This window comes from Ceratina calcarata, unplaced genomic scaffold, assembly GCF_001652005.2.
Source record: "Ceratina calcarata isolate Rehan_Ccalc_2016 unplaced genomic scaffold, ASM165200v1 scaffold72.2, whole genome shotgun sequence".
Lineage (NCBI taxonomy): Eukaryota > Metazoa > Arthropoda > Insecta > Hymenoptera > Apidae > Ceratina > Ceratina calcarata.
Genome location: NW_017178472.1, coordinates 465,052 through 487,108, shown reverse-complemented (window position 1 = coordinate 487,108; position 22,057 = coordinate 465,052). Strand labels below are relative to the sequence as shown.

Here is a 22,057-nt window from a genome sequence, read left to right as displayed (position 1 = left end):
AAGTTTGCCTCGTTTTTTTATTACTCTACAGTTGATGACTACATTATTTAACGTATTATTTATTATCTGTTTCTATGCTTAAATACGACTGTCTTTTATAAATGAATGGATATTTTTATATATATTATTAGGTATTATAAATTCAATAATACTCATACAATATTAAATGTTATTTTATATAATTATGAATCGAGTGGGTACGAATGCGAGAAATAACTGAAGAGAATAGTGGAATTAAACAGATCCAAGCTTACTGAGTCGGAAGCTGTTAACGCTGCGAATTAAAATTTTGCTGCAAGGCGTGCAATTCAGAATCACGTTGGGTTAATCGCGGATTTCGAGAAGGAGAGACATGAGGTTGTTGATCGAAAAGCGGGAGAGCTTAATGGAAGGTCGAGGGTTTGTAGTATAAGCGCGTGATCGTTGGGTCGCATAATGAGCGGATAAGCCTTCTAATGTAGTCGTGGTAGAACATTGGTGGTCGTTGAAGATAGCCGAGGTTTTGTTGTTCTACGTTCTCCTTCATTTTCTACTTCAAACACTTCCTTTTCCATTGTTTACAATCTCCATTAGAGCAATGTTACTTCTAGATGAAATTAGATTTGTTTGACGAAAATTCAAGCGAATTAATGATCACCTTCTGCTCTGGAATAATATTACTATTTCTTCACATTTTACATCTTCATCTTGGTATCAGTATGAGAAGATGTGATGTGATTTGAAAGAGTCGTTAGAATAAGTTATATATTCTTTGGATACATAAGACAGGATAGATTCTGTCTGCCCGATCGATTACAGGAAAAATTTAGACGGTCTATTTTTATGTTTCCCCAAGGAATGCACGGAGTGAGTAAATTCGTGCTGTCTTTCCCACACCATGTCACTCTCAGTGATTTGTCCCTTACCGTGATTAAATATAAAACGTTACTAGTCTGATTTTCTAAATTAGGCATAAATAAATTTTTCTTGATTTATAATATTTGCACTACGCACAATGAGTGAAGATAATAGAAAATTGTTAACATATCGATAGTCAGAAATTATTAAAATATCACGGACTACTTCACCTTTTACTGTTCTTATAATAATTTCTGTATTACTTTGCACATTGTATTGCATATAATACTTGGATGAAAACCTTTTGCCTAAACACGTACAATATGTCTAAAAACATTTTGAAAATTTAGGCAAATGTAACGCATGTTTGTTCGCATGGAGATCCAATCCAGAATTCGAAACAAAACTTGCAGTTTAGTCAATGAATATTCATCTGTTTATTAGCCTGCGCATTTACAAATAATAGAGTATGCTGTGTCGTGTGCAAATGTTGTGGCACATGGTAGGGTAAAACTCGGAATAGACTGTTGAGTAGCTCTTGCATAAGATAATATTTTATTAATAGTTACACATTGATTCGAATCGAACTGATTATGATAATATATTGTATGTCGACCGGTGATTACGTTATCGCTGAATTATAGGAAAGCTGTGCTTTGTAATGAATGTAGTACGCTCGTTTCGAGGATGAGGGATGGGTGTTCACTTGAACAAACTCGTTCCTCGTTAGCGAGAGAGCTCATTAAGACTATCATGTTCCTGTGGTCACGTCTTTTGCCTACTGTAGCAACACGAATTGAAAAGGAAAAAAAGAGAAACCTATGAAACTTTCGTTCCGCTGAGTGCCTTTTAGTATCCATCAACGAGAAGAACGTTCGGTTTTTATCTTTTTTTTTTTGTTTTTTAGAGTCGGAAGGGTAGAGAATGTGTGCAAGTACATTCCTAATGCATTAGAAGAGTCGAACATTTTATTAGCAATATAAATCTTGTTTTGACGTATCATTCACGATTCATGAAACGTAGGATTTTTTGAAGCTATGGGTTTAGGTCGTTTTTCAAACCTCCTTGTTTTATATATGATACTAGGTTGAAATCGATCAATTCGAGAGAGATGTTATGTCTCTATCGCATAAGTACCATTACCGTTCATAAAAAGGAATGTTAATCTAAAATTTGTCAATCTTATTTAGAAGTCAAATTATAATTGTAATTTATCCTTCTTGTGTCTTCAACTTGGTCGTTGTTTCTTAATCCTTGGCATTATTTATACGAATTTTAAAGCTAAACCTTAGGAAACTCCAATTAAGTGTTTAGTAATAAATTGTACACCTAGTTTAATGGATTTTGGTCCAGCATACGTATGAAGTTTTCGCACAGACAGGTTTTCACCTAGTGACGTGTATTGCCACATGTGTATGTTGGGCCAGAATCCAATGAGTTACGTTGTACGTATACATTAATCATGGATGTTTCCGAACTGTTGGGCCGATAATGTGTCCATGCAGTTGTGACAATAAAAATGGAACAAAATTTTTTGAGCGCGAGTAGCAAGTAGAAGAGACGTATCGGATGTTGTACCGTTGTGATGACACAGGGAATGTACTGTACGATGCTGTGCTAATTGCAGCACGTTGTTGTACGAGAGACAGCTTTTTATGCACCGCGACTGGTAATGACATCCGCCCCGCGCAGCTGACCCTTCTATTATTTCTCGCCGGTGCGGTGCCGTGTTTTCCTATCGAACGAAATTCTCTTGTCCGAGGATAACACTCGGTCGTATATTAATCTTACTCCAAATTTTGAATTTTGTTTATACGAAATAATGAATCTGGAGATGATAACTTCTCTGTTCTCTGACGATTACTGAATCTATAGAACTCTCTGTACGTTATTTCTGTCATAAAATTTATTATGTTTTCTCAAAGTATTCTTCGATCTAAAAATGAAAAATAGATTATATATATTATTTATTATTATACATGTACATATATATATTATATATAATTTTTATTTATTATTATTTTACATATATATCGTGAGTAACCGAGATGATAAAACCAAAATTCGGCTGATCAAAAGAAGAATCGTTTATCTATATTATTTACTGGTGATGTATTAAGAATTTTAAGGAAAGAGGAATATGTCTCTGAGAGAGCTTGCGGCAAACTTTAATCCAAATTCAAGTTCCACCGGCGTTCGATTTCAATCAGTATAAGCAGAACGCGTCGCGATGTTTGCCGTATAGGCAGAAGGACCGAGGGGTGTTGCCAAGGATTTACGTCGAAAATAAGACGAAGGGGCACTTCTCCTGGATCTAATAAGAGTCAGCTTAGCCGTGAAATTTTATTGTAACTACGGGAAAGCTTCCAGCGTTGATGCGGAGGTGGTTTCTTCGTGCCATACGTTACTGCTACGCATGAATGCTCATACGAGGTTGGAAGCGTGGGTGGGATGCGTAATATAGGACATCGGTGGCAGTCCACACAACACGGCTACATCGGTTATAGAGGACGAATGACGAGGGGTGGACGGATGAGCGAAATAATGGTTTTTTGGGGCTGCGTTGGACACTGAAATATGTTGCTCGACGGTGACCACGCATACCGGGAATGAGATTTCGTATTAAAGGGCTAATGCGAAATTGTTATTTAAATTCTGGTTACGTGGCTTCTTTTCAATATCCATTTTCGGTACGTTTGTTTTATAAAATACGTATGTTTCCCGTGCGTTCGTTATTGATTATTGTCATTTTATAACGTTTTGTACATTTTAATGCAAAAATGATGTCAATGCATTACTACATTTATGCACTGTGTAGTAATCTCTTGTACAAGTATGTTTTGTAATCGTGCAAATGATCTGCCATGTTCATCATCTGGCAGAAAGCATGAGAATCAAAACTAAAGACAAGTTCTATAAGAATCTATTGATTTCAGAAGATTAACAAATCAGCAGTTGATGTAATAAATATAAGAAGTGAATTAGGGAAAATATGAGTAAAAATTAATGATGAGATTGCTTTTATTTCGTACATCGCATACAGAATATTTTCCTCGATATGATCGTAAATCAGATGTGTTTCGACGTATGTGGAAATACAATTTCTTGTCTAGGGTGGAAGGAAGTGCATAGACATTCTTTCGATGTCAACCGACTGGGACGTTCCGGTCTGGAGAGAGCTTTACGTTTATATCCGCTTCCATTCCGTTCATCGGATATATTCGACTCGGCTACCAGACAAGAAATTTCACTTTCGGAACGAATGTAGCCGCAAGCACATATAAAATCATCTCAAGTTTGTTTTCTTACATTTTATTCGTACAAGAAAACGATTAGCAATCGTACATGAATTTCTTTTATAAAATATAATCAATAATTCACAAAAGGTAAAACTTAAATACAAATATGTATCTCAGCACAACAGAATGCACTCGACTTGGAATTTAATCTTCCATAAAAAATAATCAAACAAAAACACCAACAAATGTAATGCGGCATAAATCACGTAAAGCCATATGATGAAATTAACTGAAGGCGACGTCTTGGCTTCGCTTGGCTCTTCCATCGTCTTTACTGAGAACGTATAAGAATCCCTAAAAGTGCGATTATGCGTTTTCATAAGACTCGATATTGACGATGTACCAGGTTCGTTGACTCTTACATACCTTTACCGCTTTTTTAGCGTTTCTGACTGCGCGTACGTGGCAGATCCTCTCGATTACTCGACCCGTGATACCTTGCAGAGGCGATCGAATGGTCGTACGTCGCGTCATTACAGTTTTATTCGGATCGAAGTAGCTAGGTATATACTCGGTCGTCTCTGAAGCAATCACCAGCTTCTTATGCTCGAGATTCTTCGTCAACGAGATTAAACGTTTCGCGCACAAGTCGATAATTGCCTCCTCGAGTATTAATACCTGTTAATTCGTAGCACAAACTGTAACAAGCTCTCCCTGACAGGACTTAGGGCTCTGAAAGATAAGAGAAGGATTCCGTGAGAATACCTGAGGTTTTTTCACCAGCTTCTTCAATACATCGGGTAAAGAGGCGGCGGCGGTTTTGCAAAATATCCTCTTGCTCAAAAATTTGCCATCTTTAATTTCTCGATGTACCGTATCCTCCGACAATACGTGAGACGAGTATGGATTCGGATAACGCTTGAAGAATGCTTTGCACACGGTCTGCCAGCAATACGGAAGAATTGTTACTTCCGCGCTTTCCTTCATTGACTGAAACTTTGAAATTTTTCATTCGTGAAGGGACTAATCTCGTTTAGAAACAGGAGTCGCTTACGCATATGCGAATGTTTCTTTCGTACGTGGCTCCGTTTTGAATCTGAAGTTAGAAGTTCTCCTTCTTTTCTTTTTTTAACCTTTCTCGCGACAGTCGCGACCACGGTCGTCGACGAAGCGAAAAGCTTTAGCGCGAATCTATAGGGTTACCGACGCTTACTCGTTCATTCATGCACCGCACCCCCATCCTCCAAGCTATTCTTTCACCCTCTCTCTTATTCTTGCATTTCATTAATGAATTGCCAGGTGCTTCGTAAACAATGGACGGGAGTTCATCATTAACGTAACTTGAATGGTAATAACGCTTTCACAATTTTAAATGCCTTTATCGTTCTGTTTTCTGAGAATAATAACCGTGGCTCTACGCGAGGAATTACGAGTGAACGATCGGTATATTCTACTTCACCCTCGTGGAAATTCGTTACTTTATTATAACAATGTTATAACGTTACGTGAATACGGTTTCGTATTTTTTTCTCAATCGTTTCGATATTTTCCATTACCAACGTTTATACGCGTCTTCATTTATTCAGCCGAAATTATCTAGCTTTACTTTGGAATTTTAATTCTAATCGAGCATCACTTAATCTTCATAGAACTATTTAGTTCTAATCACAAATTTCGATATCAGTATACATACATCAACATTCCTTTCCTGTTCCAAATTATTTATACTTTTTCTTTTGAGATCCCATGAAAGATTTCTTACAAAGAGTAGAGAACGAACGAAGAAAATTAGGGAGTAGGAGTTGTGCTCTACAATAGATAGTATTATCGCGTTGAGGCGAATGCCTTAGGTAACAGATTTAGTTAGTGCAGCGGTGATGGGAGTAGCGATTGCATCGTAGCGGATCCGTGAAAGAGCCGTAACAATTAGCGGGTTCCACGGAGATGGAAGAAGAGGCTGCCGGTCTTCGGTTTCGATCCTCGTTGGACGCTGTCTAAGCCGCGTTCATTACTGTACCGACAATCAGGCTGCTCCATGGTCAAGAGGGAGGATGGCCAAGGGGGCGATAGGAGCCGCAACGGACGGGGTCAGGGGTGGTTTAAGCGAGTGTAGCCACGGTGGTCAGGCTTGTAATCTGGCGGTGGTGGGTCGTTCGGTTGGCTGGGGTAAAACGGTCCATTAAGACCGGGTAGTAGTTAGTGGCTGCGCTATAGGAACCAGTCAGCTTACTAATGCCAGCCCTAGGCCATTCCCGAGGTCAACTCTGGGTCTGACTACCTTTTGCGTTTTCCCCTCGTTTTCCGTAAACAGAACAGCGCGCGCTGTCACCTCTTCAATTTATTTGTGATCGATCAACGTATTTCAAGGTCAACAAAATTGGCCAGGAGTACTTTGTTTCGCAAGATTCTTCGGACTCGGAAATTACCAGCGACAGTAGAATATGTATGGAGAAAAAATATGTTCAGAATCATGTACTTAATAACATTTTTCAAGAAAATTCGCAAGGGAATCCATACAAACAGACATTTAATTTAAATACTTCTAAATTATGTAGATAAGTTGAGCTTACGGCCGTTGTATAATATAAGTAAAAAATTTGATGTTACTGGCACATTCATTTAATTCTCAGAATAAAACCGAAAAAGGGCCGAAATGAATAATTCTCGGGATTTTATTGTCATACCTCGTATACTAAATTAGGAGTCACGTTACGCAGTGCTTGGATTTAACTATCGTCGCGTGAATGCATTCTCTGACGAAAGATTAACATTGTGCATTTTGCATATGCACTGAAAAGTTGAGTCACGGTGTACGTTCGCTGGACATCGCGTTGATGATGCTATCGGTGTGTGTACGCTCGAGTAAATTAGCGTGTACGCGCATGTAAGTACATATGTAAACGTATAAATACAGTTTCGCGTACGGCGGGTACATATCTGAACCAGAGTAAAGGGTGGAGAACGACTAGTAAGCAGAAGTTACTGATGCAAAGGGAAGAACCCCCTTAAACATGCTCCGACCGTCCTCGGCTGCTTGGGGGTGGTTCGGCCTTCGCGAACCAAAGTTTGATTACTGTTTTCACTGCGGGACCACGATACAAGTGAGATATCTACCGTTCAAACAAAATCCGATACATCCTTGCGCCGTTACTACTTCAGTGGTAGCTTAAATTCGTGTGGCTCTTACCGAACTTTCTGCCTCGAGGTCGGTTTCGTTCATGAAATTATTTGCGGCATATAAGGCTTCGTTGCACTGACTTCCAATCGTAGACTTCAGTGCTTCTTCATGAATTAAAAAAAAAAACAACGACGTATTCTTACGATTTTCACTGACAACTTTTTATTCCTTCTAACGTTCTAGCGGCAACAGTTTTATGTAGTTTTTAAGACTTGAAAGTATCCTCATATACTATAGACCCATGTATTATATAGTCTACCCTAGTCGAATGTCCACTCTGATAGCCGACATTGTGTCGCAAATGACGGCCTTTTCATAGCGGTTCTAAAAAGTCCTAACAGTGCCTTTTATATCTCGATTTCTCGTTGCTTGGTATATTCTCCTCAAGAGAAACGTGAATATAATTGGTAGTTGAAATCGAACTACGCAGCGAGAAAATGTTGAAATCAATTTATTCTTCATTTATTATTCACAAACTCCGTTTTGCTATCGTCGTTTCGTGCAAGCAATTTGGTAAAGCAGCTCTCCATTTGCGTGTAAATCGATTATGCTCGCGCAGTCGTTCGTGTCCCGGAGAGAACAATCGGACGCCTTTTAATTTTTGGACGACGCTTCTGTAGTTGAACGCGTTTTCCGGCAGAAGTTGCACACGCGATTGCGCGAGCCGTGGCGAGGCGAGGCGAGCGTCGAGGGAATAATACGCGGACGTTCCAGAATCCAGAGTTTCGCACGGAGGGGAACAATAGACAAGATTAATGGCAAATGGCGCGAGCGCGGAGCCTGTGGTCCCGTTGGATATCCTAACACAGGCGTAACGAGAGGTCGGTCTTGCATAATCTGTCTTGCGGTGTTGCCGGGAAACATCGCGAAGCGCGCCATCCCGTCCCGCCACGTCGCGCCGTGCCGCTCCGGATTATTGGAACATTTATGGAGAGAATTTGATATCACGGTCCGCGGATATCTTCGAAATCAGTTTGGAAAATCCTCGCACACCGTTCTACGAACATATTTCATTCGCCTCGCAGGAATTTTTGGGTCTGAATGCTGTCCGATATCGCCGCGCAACGCTAGAGGGAATGATTTATGCGGCTTGTGATTTCATCTACGCTTTTGGAAGCGGATAAAGAAGCGATTTAATTAAACCCGATTATTCAACGTCTATCTAGCCAAAAAGTATATATATTTACTTTGTAAAAAAAGGAATATGATTAAAATGATTAACTCCAAAATCAGAGTCTCTTTGATATTGGATGATTAATTATTTCTATCTCCACACGATATTCATTTCACAATATTCAAGAAGAACTGGAGTAATATTCGGGAACAATATCTGAATTGTAGCGTAACGGCAGTTCTTCTTTTGAATTTAGTCCTCAATCACGCGCGCTCAGGTCTGGATTAAAAACGACATCGGATATTAGTTCATCGTATACGGACGGCTGGAAATTGCCTAGTATTTCGTGTTTTCCTCGTATATCCGTTGTACTTTGTCCTGCGCTGAATTGTTTTTTGCCCATGTCTGGCGTAGACTATCGAAAAAAAAGTTCTGATTTCTCATCTTTGCATATTGCATGCCGTAGTGTGGTTAAAAGTAATGCGAAAATAAATAGGTAGATCACGCGAGACTGACGTTCGTTTCGTTAACCAATCTGAGAGCGCTCTCAGGTGCCTCTCAGGTTCTCTCAGGTTTGAAAGCGCGTTCATTGTGGCTTAAAAGCCATTTGTCGATATCGATAGCGGAATGGTCGTACGATGGTTGCTCTCTAAATGCAATCATGCCCGCAAATCGAGGATTCTAATAGGCGGCTATAATTTCTCGATCGATCTGGGTTCGCCCATAAAAATCTCATCGGAAAATTGATCTAGAGGAAAATAACCGAAAAATACATTATTTTGTACATATAAAATATCATTCCTTCCATGCCCGAATTTAATGGGTTTAAATTTGCTCATTTGATTCTCGTGAAAATAATTAAATATATTGGAAGATGAAATTTGTTGTTGGCTAATCTTTATGGACGATACAATTCATTTACTATTTTTTAAAGCATATAGAATAGTGAGAAAATCATTAATGGAATATATTCATTCACGATTTATGTACGTTACGTATGTTAGTTTTGAGGATAGAATATTTCATTGGAAAGATTATTTGATGTATTCTACCACTGTTGTATGGATGGACCACACGAAAAATAAGTTTTGACATTGGCACTTAATCCTATAATTATTTTCAGCGATAATTTCGGATGTATATAAATCGAAAAGAATTGATAATGAGAATACGATTTTCTTTGTCCGTTGATTTATTCGATAGCATATTCGCCATGGATAACGTCGTGGTTCCTTGCACTTACGATGAGCCGGAGAATAGGATATTGAAAAACCCCGCCTCGCATTGACACGCTACCAGTTTTTCCTCTTACTTCTTCGTTCCTTCCTCCACGTTTCTCGCCTTTCGGCCGAGGATGAATTGGCACAAGGGTGCCGCGAATGGTAGCAGGTGCACCGCGTGAATTTATCGTGCCGCGGACCTGGAACGCGACTTATGAACGCTGCTTGCGATTTGAATCGGACAGAAAGGTTCCACCCCTTCAGTCGGTGATCGATAATCTTCAGGTTAACTGTATGTATAGAGATCGAGATGTTCTTCCTACTTAGATGCTTTAATTTCCAAGTGTGAATTAGCAATTACACGGTTATTGCTACTTACTTTCTTATTAAACAATTGACCAAGTAATGAAAATATTGAGCATAAAATAGGATGTATCTGTGAGAGTTATAATATGCATTTTATTTTTGATATTTTTTATTGTTGCATTTCATGTGCATTTTATTTTTATACATCAATAATGGTGAAAAGGAAATTGTTAACGAGGAAATGCGCCAGGTTTTCGTTCATAACGCGGTATATTTCCGGCGCCAGGAAACGTTCCCGATATTGGCAGTATCGCAGGAAGTAGACGAAGGTGAAGGTGAGACGTTGGAAACATTTGAAGTCAGTGCGTTCCCCGGGGGCACCTCGTAAATCGTGCTCCCCGTTGTTGGCGCTTTTCCACGTGCGCTCTTCCTCTTCCTTTGCCTGGGCTGCCTGTGTCCTGTTGGCTTCGTCTCCTTCGTGCCACGCGTCTTCTCTCGCTTCGCGAAATCCGGGGAAATCCGAGAAAAATCGCGTTATCGCTAACCCGTGAAACAGAAGCCGTAACGGAAAGAACTGAGAGCGTCTCCAGACGAAGTATCCGTGTACGGCTAGAAAGCAGTATTGTGAATTTTTTTTTTTTATTACCTTCTCCCTTTTCCATCAGGTTTTGGATTTTCAGAACTGAAGTTTAAAATACGTCAATCTTCAATAGTGGCGTCAATTTCTTTTCTATCGATTCGTGGAAACCGTATTCTAAAATTTCTTTGCAATGGAAAATGTCCTCCCGTCTTAAAAAATATTGCTTGCTTCAATCGTTTTTTAGATATTTCATATTTCCAGCAAAGTTTTGGTTGCCATTGCCAGGCGTTCACGAATTATTTTGACTTCGATGATTCTGCTGTTTTTTATGCTTCTTTCTATCAGAAGAAAGCTTTCCCGCAGTTTCCGTGTCACGGATTACAATGCTCGCGCTTCGTTTTTTGTTTCTCTTCGTGCTTTGCGTTTCTCATCAGTCCTGTTCGCGAAGCCGATTTTTAAACACCGGTACCATAGTAATATTTGAAAATACGAATATAAATGCTCTGAATACAAAGAGAAACAAAACGTTCAGGAAGGTAAAAACGAGTGTCTATCTGTACGTTCTTCTCGACGTCATATGATCTTCGCGAAGTAATTTTAACGGCCCCGATATGTTCACCCTCTTTTACACATATCGATTCTGAGAAAATAGTCCGTAGTGTCTTTGATACGTAGACAAGCTCTAACAGAGCGGTAAAAATTGCATTTCTCCTCATGAATTGTATGGGAAGTGAGTCTCGCATCGTCTTTACTGCAGAATACTTGCTATTATTTAGTATAAATTGCAATTCGTTTCCAGAATTGTTGTAAGAAAGAAAAGGAAAAATGAGAATTGTGAATCAGTGCGCAAAGTTATTAAAAATAGGTCTTTTTTTTTTTTATTACCTTCTCCCTTTTCCATCAGGTTTTGGATTTTCAGAACTGAAGTTTAAAATACGTCAATCTTCAATAGTGGCGTCAATTTCTTTTCTATCGATTCGTGGAAACCGTATTCTAAAATTTCTTTGCAATGGAAAATGTCCTCCCGTCTTAAAAAATATTGCTTGCTTCAATCGTTTTTTAGATATTTCATATTTCCAGCAAAGTTTTGGTTGCCATTGCCAGGCGTTCACGAATTATTTTGACTTCGATGATTCTGCTGTTTTTTATGCTTCTTTCTATCAGAAGAAAGCTTTCCCGCAGTTTCCGTGTCACGGATTACAATGCTCGCGCTTCGTTTTTTGTTTCTCTTCGTGCTTTGCGTTTCTCATCAGTCCTGTTCGCGAAGCCGATTTTTAAACACCGGTACCATAGTAATATTTGAAAATACGAATATAAATGCTCTGAATACAAAGAGAAACAAAACGTTCAGGAAGGTAAAAACGAGTGTCTATCTGTACGTTCTTCTCGACGTCATATGATCTTCGCGAAGTAATTTTAACGGCCCCGATATGTTCACCCTCTTTTACACATATCGATTCTGAGAAAATAGTCCGTAGTGTCTTTGATACGTAGACAAGCTCTAACAGAGCGGTAAAAATTGCATTTCTCCTCATGAATTGTATGGGAAGTGAGTCTCGCATCGTCTTTACTGCAGAATACTTGCTATTATTTAGTATAAATTGCAATTCGTTTCCAGAATTGTTGTAAGAAAGAAAAGGAAAAATGAGAATTGTGAATCAGTGCGCAAAGTTATTAAAAATAGGTCCAATAGCTTCTATTTTTAAATTATATTATCTAGTTTCTAAAACTACGTACGACTAGATTTATCATCTTATTAACTCTTGTATTTCACGTTCGGCTTGCCATACCGATACGAAATGTTTTCTATTTCCCTACAAACGAATCAAGTTTCACCTCATCTCCTGTCCTATTTTTCCTAGTTTCAATTATATAATATTCCAACGAAATTGAATCACATCTTTTTCTTAATCCGTTCACTAGCACATACAGTAAATTATCGAAAAGAAGAAATGTTGATATCCGATTTGATCTAATTAAAATGGTAAAATTATTCAAATGCGGTGGAGGCCATAATGTATGTATGGTACATGCATAAAGCGTCGTTATCACTAATGTTAAAACAAATGAGAAACGTCCAGACTGGACAATGCCCGATCCCTGTTAATCAACTATGAGAGCATTTCGTTCCGACTGAAATCATTTTCTCTAGAAGCGCTCAGCAAAATGGAGTTCTCTACGGCAAATTAATGTTTAATAGTCTGTTTTCGGGGATGAAATTAATTACTTCAACTTCAAGCCGTTGATTTGACGTAATACAGGCAAATTGAATAACTGATATAAATGGTATTGCTTTTAAACGAAACGGAATGAAATTTTTTAGTTATTTTATTAATTTGAGTTTAATTGGATGCAGTTTTCAAATTACTTGATTCCATCGATAAAGATAAATAGATCTTGAAGTTATTAAGGAAAATAGCGATCGGGCGATACTCTTAAGAAAAGTAAAGTAAAAGCTGTATCCGCGGCGAAACTTTTTTCGAACTTGGGAAAAGGAAAAATTGTGAACTTGGGAGAATATTATTGATTCGCAGAAGATACGTATTCAAAGACTTATTGTATCTACTTTCGGTACGTGGAAGTACTCTTCGGAACACTTGTAGCGCATTGATTCCAGTCGCAGATTTCACAGTTCAAGTACACTTCCTACTAACCGTCCGCGTAGATTTCATCGCTCCAACTTTTTATTGAAACGCTTTTCTCTATTTTTATTCCATTTGCAAGTCAAGAACGCAATCTGTCGATATGTACATATCTAGTTTTAAGGAAGATATTAAAATGGTAGAGATCGTCCGTTTCTGTTCACTACAAAAATTTTATACTGATTATGAATTATAAATAGACAGAAGATTTTTATGTAAAATAAAATATTAATCGTAGTATTTAAATCTTGCAGTATTCAGTCAACTTTTAATATCTTTATACACTGAAGCATTCTTTATATATTCTGCAGATATAATTCTATAAATGCATAAAATCCGTAGTCTAATTATTACTCATGAATTATTCCGCCAAAAATTATATTTTTCATCTTTACAATAATCGTACCTTGAAGAAAATGATTTTCATATACATAAAATGAGTACATTAACACGAGTATATTGAATAATTCTTACTTCATAGTTGCTTATATGTGAAAACTTGAGATGTAAATAAATTATATATACTGGTACAATATCATAGGAATTTTCATAATAACAAACATTAAACTGATTATGATTGTAAGTGGAGGAAAATATCTCTGTCAGATGCATGCGAGTAAAAATATCAGGTAAATCTCGAAAGTTTATGACATGGCGAGTCTCAGTGGAATTTTCAAAATTGTTATGGAAACCATTATCGGAAACGGGTCGTGTCTGATTCGAAAGTGGCTGTATCTCCTTGTCGGGAGCCGGAGTCAGGGATGCCGGGTGACATTGACCGCGGGAGTAACCCCCGCGTAGGGTCGGCGAGGTTCTCGCTGGCGCGTGGAAACGGCGCTTGCGCCCGGTAACGTCCTCTCGTGCAGCCGGGTTCGCGAGGAAAGGGGCGACGGGGTAAAACACAGTACGACCCCGGTCGGCCAAGGGGTAACGACACGTCCGAGCCAAGTGTACATATACACGAGCGTACGTCCTTCCTTGCCTCGAAGTTCCCGCGGATAAGTTGACTGCGTTTCCGGCGTTCCGATCGAAAATTTCGACGCCGGAGGACACGTACTTATCGGCATCGTTTACTCGCGTCGCCTGTCCAATTTTACGCGCGTGAAAAAAGCTCTCGCTCGAACAACCGTTCCGCTGCGTGGTCCTACTCAGATACGCCTTAGGTTTTACCGGTTCATCTCGTTGCTCGTTTGTTTGTTCTTCCTTTCAGTGAGTGAGCAAGTGTGTAAACTGTATTGCAAACCTGTATCTCTCCCGGAGTCGCATTGTTTTGTTATGAAATATTCGATGTAAGTATGACAATATAGACTACCTTTTGGTCTTGCTTTGAGGGAGGCTAGCTCGTGTTTACCGCGCCTTGGTTTCGAGCCGGTACCTCGTGGCTCCGGCATTTCAAACTGGGCTGGGTTACGCTTTCCTTGTGTAGGTACTTCACAACATAACGATACTCGTAAAAATATTTCATTCGGTGTATTTTAGTACGTTTCAAGTACATAATAGTCGAAAATAATTAGCGGGCGAAAAAAATGAGACTCAGCCTTGTGCATGAAGGTACGAATTATTAAACTGATAGCTTTTGCCCGTATTTGTAATCCCGTTCTGCACGCGCGTATTAATATCACGTATCGAGATACGTTTTAATTCAGAAGGAATCAGAAGGAATCAGAACTGAAGTGCACAAAAAAGAACGGTTACGTGCCTTCGATGAACCTAATCTTATCGGTTTCATTCGGTCTGGTGGATGAACTTGAATAAGACGTAGACCTCCTGTTCGTTTTATCTCCGCTTTCACGAGACTTTCATGATTCTCCGCGTATCAGGTCGGCTTGAATAGACGCGCGCTGGCTCTCATATTCGACGATTCGTATGCACGGCTTGCTCATCGAAACGGGCGCAGACTTTTGAGACAATGGTTAAACTTCACCACTGATTTCGATATATCCTCGGCCAACAGAAAAATCAAAACTCTCCGTACCTGTCTCACTTTCAGTTTCCGACAGAAGTCAATAAACTGGATGTAGAGTAGAAATTTATGGTAAGGTTTACATTCATTGAATATTGAATATTGACGTACGTACATGCATACATTCGCGACATACGTATATATATTCGTTGGATTTTAACGTGAAGTGGACTAATATTTGTAATAGGTAATTGTAGGCGATTAATTGATTCGAACGAAACTTCTAATTACTGGTAGGCGGTGGTCGGATCGTGAGGGCACGTCAGCGGGTTTTCCTCGCTTGGAATTTTAATGCCTGCTGCGCTTCGCTCTAAATCGTCACATAAAATATTTGCGTTCAACCGATTACGTTTGAAATTTCAAGTAATGTAAAATTGTCCTCGTTTTCGAATAATCATCGACGCCGACGGCGACGCAATGTGAAATTATTAACTGGGTTATCCGCGTTGATAGATCATATCACGTGCTGTCGGTAATAATTTGAAATTAATTTACTCGATGCCTGATCAAGGAGATCTGTTACAGTCGATAAGCCTGGTATTAATTAAATTACCAACCGTGGCGAGAATTAGAACGTGACGTTGACGTTTCGCAAATCGGTGGTCGATTCCTTTTTCCCAGTTGGGTCCATGCTCCACTTTCGAGTTTAACGTCCTTATTCTATTTTGAAGATATCTTCTCCGCTCACTTGGTACGTGGTTGATTAATATTAACGCAAACAGAATTCTGTTCAATGGGGAGGACGTTGAATCGCGCATTCCGCGCAATTAGTTTAACACTTAACGCGCTAAAGCGAATCACGCGCCACGTTAATTCGGATTTGCTGATGTTATCGGGTTGCATTGAGTAAGTAAGCGCGTTCTTATCCAGGCTTGAGTAAATGAACAGTTTAGCAGTCTATTTTAAACGAGACAACAATTTTTGATCAAAGATTGTTACAATTTGCTTCATTATTTTATTTTATAAATAGTGCAGACAAGACAAGATAATGTTAATTCGTACCAAAAATAGTTCCTCATCAGATAATTACCACAATTAAACAATCCGATATCGATTTTTTACGTAAAATAGAATATAAGTATTTTTAAATCAGCTGTAAGATAATACATTGTTTAAGTACCTAACAATTTTTAATACTACACATAAATTGTATGCCAAGCACACACCAATGAATTTTTGTCAGAGATTTCTTGTAAGAAATCGCGACAAGGTATCCAACACGTTTAAGAAACAATTCCTGGTGAAAATCGATCCGTGTAATTGCACTTAGATGGAAGCTCGACTAGAATGCATCAAGCAATACGGTACTACTCCTAAACTAAAGTGCTCATCTTTATGTATACAGCGTTTTAACCGATTCCGATTCGATTTCACCGACGCCGAAGCTGCAAAAGAAACTCTTTGGGACTAACCAGTCTGTGATATTAATTTCGCGACGAGCATTCCCTGCGGTTTTACCTTCTCAAACATCCTGCCCCTTTATTTGTCCGATATATTTTCGTTCTGTAATCATATTTGTTTTTGTTCTGTAATCATTTTTGTTTGGATTGGTATCAAAGTATCGTATTTACGATAACAAATATTAAAACTATGCTTAAAATGCAACACGTCTTTACGTACCATGTTCTATAGCGTAGATTATGAAAGACTTCGTATTAAAAGAAAACATACTGCTCTTAAAACATCCAGTGTAACCTAAAGCTAGCACGTCGGCTATTTTAAAAAATTGTTATCCACTTGCATTACTCTCTCAAAGGCAACACTACGCTGTGGCGTACTTACACATGCTGTGAGACACTTGCCAGCACTGCTTACATATTCACTTTGCCGAGACGAGAATGCGAAAGCGTCTTAAAGCAAAATGCTTCTGTGAGATAGGTAACACATGTCGGAACTCAGTCTCGGATGTTAGTCATGGATCAAAAGACAGGAATGAAATTGAAGGGAAGTGACGATACACTCCTTCGGCAATAGATTGTTTAAATCTCTTTGAATTTGCATATCATTCTTATGCTGATCGAAATGAGCATAAAACCAAATTAAGATAATGCATATTAAAAAATAGTGCAGAGAGCAGTGCAGAGCATTATTCAGTACTGATGCATTAGTACACAGTACTTTTTTATTAGATTCTTTCCTCTAATGCAGGGCTTCTTAAACTTTTGTCATTCACGACCCCATTTATGATTGCGAGTTACCATTACAGTCGTCAAAATTTTGCTACGCGACCCCATTTGGGGTCGCGACCCATAGTTTAAGAAGCCCTGCTCTAATGGATACGATTTGTTTTAAATATCTAATATGGCAATCTCAATAACTTTCTTAATCCCGATTGTTCGATCCCGTTTATATAAAAACTATTTTACCGATTTTCACTCTTCTTCTTCACTTTCTACACTTTTTTGAGGGCGCGTCATTAAAATTTTACGAAATAAAAAGAAGCATCTCGTAAAAGCCGCGGGCGTTCGTTTTCACCAAATGCGCGCGTGAATCAGGCCATCCGGCAATGAATCCAAGAGACGAAGAGCGGGCGAGAGAAGGAGGAGGGTGCCTGAATTTTATGATGGGTTTTCCATTAATCATCTCATCATTTCGCATCCCCCGGATGGCCAGGTCTTATTCAAAGTACGACTGATGCGAAACGCGGGATCGATTCGTTCTCGTTGAATGCAACACACAGTAAAAGCGGCCGCCCGGTCGCGAGCTCCGGTCCATTGTGTTGAATTAAACGTTCACCATTCGTCCTGTGCGCGATGAAAAGCTATCTAGCTGGTGCTGCTGGATCGGGTTACACTCGAAGAGAGTAACCCGATTGCTCGCGGCAGCTTTTCATGCAAGTTCTAATTATTACTACCGTTTCGCGGTCGGTGGCGAATGAACGAACGGAACCATGCCTGCCGGATAGACTTGAAATTCGCTCCGGATGTTCGAGGTTGAAACTGGTTGCGATTTGGTAAAAGTCCAATCGATATTTCATTCATATGTCAGGATGCCGGTAGCAATTGATGAACGCGATTACTAATTAATGCGGTAGTCTTGTTCGATATAAATTCCTATGTTTAATGAAAATTAATCTTCGTCTTCACTATCATGGAAAAGCGTAAATGAAAAGATCACTTATTAGTTCAGAACGACCATCAGGCAAATTGTTTATCGTTTAGTATCATTTAAATGTTTATATAAATTGCATAATAGCAAATTATGAGACTTGGAAAATTTGTTGAAGCTTTTCAAGATTTGCTGTTGTTCCAGACTTTCCAGGAAGTTGCCTATTTGCGTTCCGTTAGCAGGGTTGTAGCCAGTTTCATCAGAAGTTTGTAGATGCACCGGTGTCGATAAGAGCTTGACGATAAGCTCCTCCGAGGCAACAGAGACTCTAAATACTTTAATTTATCGAGCGATCAGGGTCATTTATTACGCCGGCAGACAATTTGATACGGATCTCAGGATGGGAAAGTTTTCGTTTTGCAAATTAGAAGCGTTAATGGAACTAAGCAGCTGAGAACAGGCGCGGCGAATAGACTAGTTTCGCGCTAGTTCGGGGACAATACCCGACAAATCCCCTTTACAGCCTCCTCCTACTCCGCCTCCCTCTCCCTCTTTCAGTCTCTGTCCGTCTTTGGGTTAAAACAATGCACGATTCTTCCCTTCCCTGAAATCACCCAGCCGAGATACGGTATAAACAATGGCCCCGCTATTGCAGGGGCGTGCTGCTAGAAAATCAATGAGGTTCGGGATAGGTATTCTTTTTACGTAACTCGGATCATTGTCCCGCGAGAAATGTGGAAGGAGCGGCGTGTTTTAAGCCGGTGAAACTTCCGGTCGAACTTTCGCTTGTGTGCGATCCATTCCTAGTGTCGGGAAACTTAACTTCGGGTTAACGCTATTGATACACTCTAGTATATCCACCGTTACTTTTCTTTTATTACAGTTGATTGAGTGTTACTGTTCATTTGCGAACGACCGCTATTTCGACGAGATTAGCTATACTTGCCTTTACTTCAACTCGTTTCGAAGCTTTAAATTTTTAAACTACTCTAATGTTCGAACTATTATATCTTCATAGATAATACAGATATATATATCTTAGGTATTTTAAGATCGATGAATACAATCTGCAACGATGATTTAGTACCGAATATTAAAAGTTTTTAGTAGTATTGATTTGTAATTTAAATTTAAATATACTCATTATGCATATCGCTATTGTCGTGTCATACATAACTGTATGTGCACTTACTAAGTACACGAACGCAATATTCGATTAGTGCGATTAATAAATAAACGGCAATAAAGCAAAATAATAATCACGCGAGCATGTAATGGAGAAACAGGATTAGTTAGTTATTCATGGTTGCACGCGAACGGGGAACAGAGACGTGGACAGGAACACATTTTTCGACCGATGGGACGGGGAGTTCGTGCGTGCACGAGTACATAGCAACTAGACTGTCAAGACGATTAAAATACCATCGTAGAGAGAGGCTATTGGTAGCATCGCTCGTAGATCCCGGCTCACTCGACTCGTTTAATTACCAAATGCAGTCGTCGTCGTCGTCGTTCTCTGTGATTCGAATACGAATACGGGTTTGCACTCTCGCGTGTGTATTCGTTTTTAGGGGAGGATTTGCTCTGGAAACGCGCACGGATTAATCGAGCGGCGGGGTGGCCGGGTGCAGGACGCCGTTATCAGTGCGTCCTGCAGATAATGCGTGTCGGGATGCGGCCGCAGATAGATATAGAGATAGACGGTCGTGGGGGTGCGGAGAACGAGAACGGTAGACGAAGAGGGGAACCAGCCGCGTGTCTGTCCATTCGACCCTATCGTGCGAAATAGCCGAGCGTGTTTGCTCCTCGTAAACCACCCCGACACGCGTACCTTCGAACCGCCCCCTTTCTCCTGCCACCGGCAGTATATACATATCTCGACCCTTCGTTGCATACCTATGATGTTGGGAACGTCGTAACGCGTTGCTCCGTCATGCAGCGTGGCTATACGCTTTCAAGGTCACGGATTATACGCTTGTCGTTATGAGGTTAAATCCTCAGTCATTAAGCATAGCATCGTAGCCATTTGACAATGTACGAATTATTAAGTAAGATTATGCTATCATATATTTTCCTCAGTTTATTATTATGTTGGAACAATTCGTAACACAGTGTGCTGATTTTAATTTGTTTCAATAACTTGTTTACCTGTCTCACATGTATGAGTATAAAAATCTCCTGAGGCAAGTGTTCATACGATTTTTATAAGTTAAACCGTGTACTAGCGAAGCGTCACGTTAAAATGGACCGGGGCGGAACGTTCTCTTAGAAGTGCGTTCAGTGTTTGGTTACACGGGGGTAATTTCCGGATTTTAACTTGTAATTTGGCCACGGAGCGATGGCATCAAAGAGACGTTATTACCTGTCGCAGCTTCCGTGACAAGTTAATAAGCGGGCAGCGGCTGGTGTTCAGTCGGTCAAAATATACATACCTGCCTACTCCCGAATCGACAAATTGACTGCGTCCTGTCGCTTCAAGCAGGGAATATTTGATTTTCGAACTGGGATGGGGATTGAAACGAGCAGTCGTCATCTGTGTCTCTTCGTCAATAATTAAGTACTTTTCAAACGACTTGATGTTAATGGAATTCATCGCGTAAATTATGAACTGGAAATAAAATTTTCACCATTACAGAATTGATTGAAAATTTCACAATTTTATACCTAATTACAACGGATGTATAAATTGTGAAATATTCTTATTACAATATTAAGAAAAGTTAATTCTTGATTGAAAATCTTCATTAATTTCGTATACGTAATCGATGAATGAAAATCGTGAACATGGTTTAGCATTGCGCTTCATTTCGATTTCGTCCCGACACCGATACTTTGCCATTTCCCAGCGGACATCGTCTGGAAATGGTAACTTCACGCTGTTTTGACGCGGCATAATAATTTCTCTGGAGACCGCCACGGCTTACCTAATCCGCGCTCGCATGCATTCAGTTCAAGCACGTTAAGCGTGCCTCGAAAAGTGTACCCTCATCGATTTCCCGGACTTACCAAGAATCGATTAGGTCGAACTACCCGCACTGATATTTCAAATTCATGTTTCATTATCGTGCGGAAATTATTATAGCCGCTGCAGGGGTTAACTTCGGAGAATGATTTATAATCCTGGAAGTTTTCATTTCAAACATGGTACTTGAACACATTTTTTGTTTAGCTGTTCATACAATTGTTGCTACATAGTTGCTCAAGTCCTGGGATTTCAAAATTCAGTACAAGCTATTAAAAAATACTCATCCTCGTTTAAGAAACTTCTTCGATAAAATCACGTTACCTAATATTAAGGAAACAAATTAGCTGTCGGTTGCTCGATGGAAATTCTGTAGAACGATGGTTTACGTCTTCCATAAGTTTTTCTTTCCATTTTGCTTCCGCTATAAGTCTATTTGCTAGTGGAAAATCTAGCGGTAAAAGAGTCGAGTGAAATAGGCAAGAGAAATGGAGCTGGTGGGTAGTGGGCTCGGGGTTATCTTGATTGGGATACGGTAATACAGCTGGATGGGTAGTTAAAGGGGCAATTTCTATGGATGCTCGAACGCATTTCGCGTGCGTCGAAGTAAGCGATAGAGGCGGCAAGACGAAAGAGTGGAAAAAGAAATAAGTGAGCCTGAGAAAAAAAACGGCCGTAAAACGCGGTTGCCCTGGAGCAAGAAAGGGATGAAAACTATGCGAGGGTAGTCGATCGAAAAACACGAACTAGGCGGGTAGCTCGGTATGCTAATATCGGATTTTCTCCGTATGTTCGGTCCATCTGCTCGGGAAACGTTTATTCGGGGCTTTATTTCGTTTATGTGGATGAATGCGGATTAGAAGTCCACTGAAAGAATTTTATATAAAAAAAGCACCCAAGTGCTTTTATAGGGAAAATGTCGCAGAAACTCTCCTAAATTAGCTCCAGCTATTGAGACGGACATTGAA

At 39.6% G+C, this 22,057-nt stretch overlaps 1 protein-coding gene across 11 annotated transcripts in view; it reads left to right on the top strand.

Moving 5' to 3' along the window:
• Positions 1-22,057, top strand: part of LOC108630328 (dystrophin, isoforms A/C/F/G/H) — a 447,367-nt gene that overhangs the window by 28,809 nt on the left and 396,501 nt on the right. The window lies entirely within an intron of this gene.